General features: G+C 47.2%; 1 protein-coding gene across 6 annotated transcripts in view; it reads right to left on the bottom strand.

Annotated features, from left to right (window-relative positions):
• The window catches only part of EIF2AK3 (eukaryotic translation initiation factor 2-alpha kinase 3), a 100,354-nt gene that overhangs the window by 11,791 nt on the left and 82,520 nt on the right, over positions 1-6,043 (bottom strand). The gene's annotated exons all lie outside the window — the stretch shown is intronic.

Below are 6,043 nucleotides of genomic sequence, written 5' to 3'. Positions count from 1 at the left end.
GCAGGCCTGCTCTCCCCTAACCACCTCTGCCTTGGCCCTGCCACCATGGCTTTGTCTGGAAGGACATCTGGAAGGTCTCCTGGTCTAATTAGCATATTACCCTTTTATTAGTATAGATATGTACACACATACATCTTGTGTATTACAAAAAAGGAAATGACTAATGTTTCAGAATGTTCATTAGTAATTTTTAGTTTTTCTTTATACCTTCCTGTATTCCCTACATAGAGGATAGATTAACATGTAATGAGGGAAAGCCTAGTGTAGCTCAGTGACTGAGCATTGGTCCCTGAGTCAGGAGGTCACCATTCAATTCCCAGTCAGGGCACAAAGCTGGATGGTGGGCTCAATCCCCAGGAGCGGGGTGTGCAGAGGAGGCAGCCAATTGACGATTCTTTCTTCTACCTCTCTCTCCCTCTCCTGTTCTCTCTCTGAAATCAATAAAAAACATATTTTTTAAAAAACATATGAAGGGGAAAACACATTAAATACATTTAAAAAACAAATACGGCTCATGAATACACACAAAGTGACCTTTACAGAACGTCTAAAAATTAAGAAATTAAGTGCAGTTCTGAAGGGGAGCAGAATAAAAGACATTCTTTCAGAGTTTAACTAATTGTTTAACACTGTATAATACTACAACATGACCTGCGTTTCCTGCTAATTACAACAAGAACAAAGTAACTGTGGTCTCTGCTCATTAGAAAAAACCTAGAAAAATAAGAAAATTAAGAACTTTGATAAAAAAATATTTTAAAACAATGTACAGCCTCAGAGGCTTGGGTAAGACAATGCATACAAAGTATTTTGAGAGACTTTTCAAAGCAATCCTATATAATAAAAGCCTAATATGCAAACTGTCCCCGCACATGGTCGTTTTACTGAGAGACCAGGAGTTCGACCACTCGCTATGATGTGCGCTGACCACCAGGGGGGCGACAGTCAGCGATGTGCTGTGCCCTCTTGCCTGCTACCTGGAAGTGACGGGGATGGAGGTGTGGTGAGAATGTGGGGTGTCTGCCAAGCTCGCTCTCACTCCCCCTGCTACCCTTCCCCGGGATGCTAGGGCTCATGCACCGGGGAAGCCCATGCGCTCAGGTGCCGGGCGCCCATGAGGAGCCCGCCCTGAACCTGCACAGCCTCTTCTGAGTGAGCTGAGCCGCAGCCGCCGGTCAGGTTCCCTGTGGGTTTGCACAGGAGCCAGTCTATGAGGCCAGCTGGGAGAGAGCACGCTGCCCGCCCGGCTTCCATGTGGCGCCGCTGGGCGGCCCAGAGGTCCACGCTGCACCCTGGCCTGCAGCGTCCAGACGTGCTCACCACATCTCCGCGTGGAGACTTGGGCACCGTGACTCAGGCAGAGGGGGGCGCGCAGGGGCATGGATGCCCAGATGCTGCCCAGGGCCCAGAGGTCAGCTGGGACCTGCCCTTCTGTGCCAGACGCTCACACTTCAATCGTTGTACAGGCCTAGGGACCATACCCGTGCATGAATTTCATGCACCGGGCCTCTAGTATTTTATAAAGTGACAGTTTCTATACTTAAAAATACTGAAGAATAGCCCTGGCTGCCGTGGTTCAGTGGTTAGAGCATTGGCCCGAGCACTGAAGGGTTGTGGGTTTGATTTATGGTCAAAGGCACGCACCTGGGTTTCATGTTCGATCCCCGATCCCAGTTGGGGTGCAGACAGTGGCAACCAATTGATGTGTCCCTCTCACATTGGTGTTTCTCTCACTCTCCCTCCCACCTTTCCATTCTCTATAGAAATCAATAGAAAAAATATCCTGGGATGAGGATTAACAACAACAACAAAAAGAATACTGAAGAATAATAAGAGGTTTATTAAGAGAATTAAGACGTCCATTTTCAACTCCCTGATTTTAACTACCATACACTGCCATGACAAAATGTCTACAGCTACCCTTGATTTTCTAGTACCTTCTATAATAACAAATATGGTATCACTTTCTTCCTTTCTCCGATGGCAACGTTACTTCCAACAAACACACACTTACACATATGTATACACACATCACACACACACACACACACACACACACACACACACGTCAGCCACAGCCAAAATACATACAGTCAGTCCAGCAGTGTCAAAGGGGGATGGCCATGACTACCTATGTGGTGTTTTTTTCACTGACATTCACATTCACTCATCCACCAAACATTTATGTGGAATTCTAGGCACTATTTTAGGTGTTGGGGATAAAGAAAAAGAAGAGATAAGTTAGGTCCCTTCTCTGATAGATTATTATTTTAGAGGGGAAGAAAAACACTTACTTTGACAGTTGAGAATTCTATGAAAAGAATAAACAGTGGCCCTAGCTGGTTTGGCTCAGTGGATAGAACATCTACTGAAGGGTGCTGGGTTCAATTCTGGTCAAGGGCACGTGCCTGGGTTACAGGCTCGATCCCCAGTGTGGGGCATGCAGGAGGCAGCTGATCAGTGATTCTCTCCCATCACTGATGCTTTTGTCTCTCTCTCCCTCTCCCTTCCTCTCTGAAATCAATTATATATATATATAGAATGAACAGTATAATGTGATAGACCCTGACAGCGAGTGGAGGGATAGTCATCTATTTCACACAGGGTTGGGGGATGGAGACTCCATCTAGTGAGCCCTTCATACTTGCCTGAATCCAGGTAGAATGCCTTTTATTTAGTCATTCCTATTTTGTTTTCATAATACTTAAAGTGTGAAGATATACTTCTAGCCTCTTGAATAATGATGAATTTTTTAAATGCTATTACAAATATTTTAATGTCAATTCTGATACATACCTATGTAGAAAAATCAGAACACTCCAAAATATCTTTCAAAGCTCCTATACAGAAGCAGTGACTGTTGATACTTTATGGTTCTTCCTTCCTGCCTTTATTCACATGGAAATGAAGATGTATTTCCAGTACTTTGATATTTCATACAATTTTCATTTCTCCTGTTGCCAGGGTCTGGCCACATCACTTGACTAAATGATATGGTGATTCAATTACTCAGGCCAATAGATTTCTTCTACTCAAGCCATTTGGATACTTTTGCTTGCGAATAATCAACTATGCATAATAAACCTCTTATGAATTACAATCTCTGCCATATGTATCATGTATTTTTTTAAATTATAAGAGTAAGTTTATTTAAAAAGTCACGGAGATGAAGAAATGGGCTCAGGAAACAAGTTACAGAAGCAAAGAAAGGGCCCTTGGAGCTTAGGAGTGAGGAAGATAAAGGTAATGTGCCTGGGGGGAGGAGATGGGTAGGGAAAACAATCGGGACTGGGGCCGGGTGCCGGCAGTGGGTGTGAGTGGGGCCGGTGTCAGAAGTGGGTGCAAGTGGGGCTGTTGCCAGCAGCAGGTGCAAGAGATGGCTGCTGGCCCCAATTGCCCCCCAGGAGCAGGGGGAGGTGGAAAAGCCCTGAGGGGTGACCGGGACCAGCAGCCTCCACTTGCACCCACTGACAGCACCGAGCAATTGGGCCTGGTGCTGGGCCCCAGGAGCAGGCGCGAGCGGTAGCTGCAGCACCGGCAACGGTTGTGAGCGGGGCCGGCTCCGGCAGCAGGTGCAAGCACCCAGCAGGACCACGGTGCGCCGGAGCAAAGAATTTTCAGTAACCACCAAAGGCTCGCCCAACGACAGCGGCCAGTTCCACACCTTGGTCTGGAGCCCCCGCTCACCTGCTCCACCATCCCGCCACGGCCAATGCCTGCCATGTTCTGCACTCTGCTGCCTGCTGCCAATGCCCGCCATGTTCCATGCGTGCCCCCTGGTAGTCAGCACACGTCATAGCGGCTGTTTGGTTGTTCTGTTGTTCCGCTGTTCGGTCTATTTGTATATTGGGTTTTATATGTAGAGATAAATAGGAAAGGAGTAAAGGGGGAGGCCAGCCATTTTATAGGCATGCCCAGTAAAGCTGGGATGCCCACAAGAAGATATTTGTCTGTCAGTCACACCTGGGAACAGGTCATTGGCCAAAATGGGCATGGCCACTGCAAGGGCATGAGATTTGGGATATTTAATCCTCGAAAGGAGTTTGCTCTCTTGTGCTATTGGTATGTTGTGCTTAACTCCTGGTTTGTGGGGCTCTCTCCCCTGAATTCTGAGCCCAACTCCTGCTCCCCTGAATTCGTCTACAAGGCCATGGCCATGTGACTGCCCCCCCCCCTCCACTCCCACACATACACGCTCAATGGACTAATGGACTAGCCTGATGCTGAACCGGACCTGGCTGCAACATGGAACAGAAACTCTGGACACTGGCTTTGCTTCTAGCTCTACTGAAACCCCAGGTACAGTTCTTTTAAATTGGATTAAGGGAAATGGGACTTTAGAAACACAGAAAAATACTAGTAATTCCACACAAACAAAAAGTACTCCTCCTCCCGTGTGAGTCTCAGAAGTCTTTTTCTTGAGATATCATAAGAACCCCACCCTCAGCACCCAGTGGGGAAGAGGGTACCCCAATAAAATAAGTATATCTTATATTAATTCATTTATTAATAAACTAGTGGCCCGGTGCACGAAATCCATGCATGGGGCAGGCAGGCAGGGGGGGTCCCTCAACCCAGCCTGCACCCTCTCCATTCTGGGACCCCTCAAGGGATGTCCAACTGCTGGGATCAGGCCTAAACTGGCAGTCGGACATCCCTCTTATAATCCGTGACTGCTGGCTCCTACCCGCTCACCTATCTGCCTGCCTGGTCACCCCTAACTGTCCTCCCCTGTCAGCCTGGTCACCTCTAACTTCCCTCCCCTGCCGACCTGGTCGCCCCTCACTGCCCTCCCCTGCTGGCCTGGTCGCTCCTAACTACTCTCCCCTGCCAGTCTGCTCACCCCTAACCGCCTCTGCCTTGGCCACCGCCACCATGGCTTTTTCCGGAAGGATGTCCAGAAGATGTCTGGGCTAATTAGCATATTAGTATAGATAAGTATTTGTTATATTATTCTCTACTTTTCAATATGTATTTAAAATACTCCAGAATGTTTTAAGTGAATAAAAAATGGTCAAGTTGCAGAAAAATAAAAGTTTTGAAATACAACCTGGTAGGCTTGAAAGCAACAACATTTGTGTAAAAGGGCATAAGTTGCAGTCGGCAACAAAACTTGTTGTTAGGATTGCTTGGTTAATATTCTTTTGTTGGAAAGGTGTGGTTTGGGCAAAGGAGAAAAGGAAGCCAGCCCTATAAAAGGGAATGTCTGATTGGGCCATTGCCACAGCAGAGAGAGGCAGGTGCGGCAAAGGTTCAGGCTGTCCACAGGCAAGGGTGTCTGTGTGTGGGGGGCACCAAAGGACACCTGTCACACCTGAAACACTTTGCTAACACAACTGCGGAGCTCAGGGAGAATCACTGCTTTTACAAAACTATTATTTCTGACATATAAAATATACATACATATAAATATACATGCATTCTTCCCTTGCCCTCCACTTAATATTTGGCTATGGCCTTCTTTTCATGTCAACGAATTGGATGCACAGACATAATTTTTAATGGCTACAGTGACATTACTATGGTTTACTTCACTAACCCTTTATTGTGGGGCAGGTTGTTTCTGGGTTCCCCTGGCATCAACAACTACAGTAAACATAATTGCTTATTTGACTGTTTACTTAGGACACATTCACAGACATGGAACTCCTGGCCCAAAGCTAATTCACTTGAATTTTGATCCACATTTCCAAATTGACTTTCTAGAAAGTGCTTCTGTTTGTTTAGTCCATTGGTTTTAAATCAGATTACACTCCCACAAATGGGTTAAGAGAAAACTGTTCAACGCGCCTTAGGCAAATCGCAAACTCTTGCTGAACTTGAGCGACCCCTTCCCGGCATAGCTGTCTGCGTGCTTTTCAGGGCACTTTTGAAGGAAGGAAAGGGATCCAGCGTCCCTACAGCTCTCCCGCAGGGACAGAGCTGGAAAAGCAAAGTTTCCCAAGGAGGTGGAAGCGTAGCGGGGACCCTCCCAGCCGGGGAAGGGGCGCGCCCAGACGCCCCCTGCGCTCCAGAGCTGGGGCAGGGCACATGGGGCGGGGCC

This window comes from Myotis brandtii, unplaced genomic scaffold (assembly GCF_000412655.1).
Source record: "Myotis brandtii unplaced genomic scaffold, ASM41265v1 scaffold1152, whole genome shotgun sequence".
Taxonomy (NCBI): domain Eukaryota; kingdom Metazoa; phylum Chordata; class Mammalia; order Chiroptera; family Vespertilionidae; genus Myotis; species Myotis brandtii.
The sequence above is the reverse complement of the archived record's forward strand: the minus strand, read 5'-3'. Positions and strand labels throughout refer to the sequence as shown.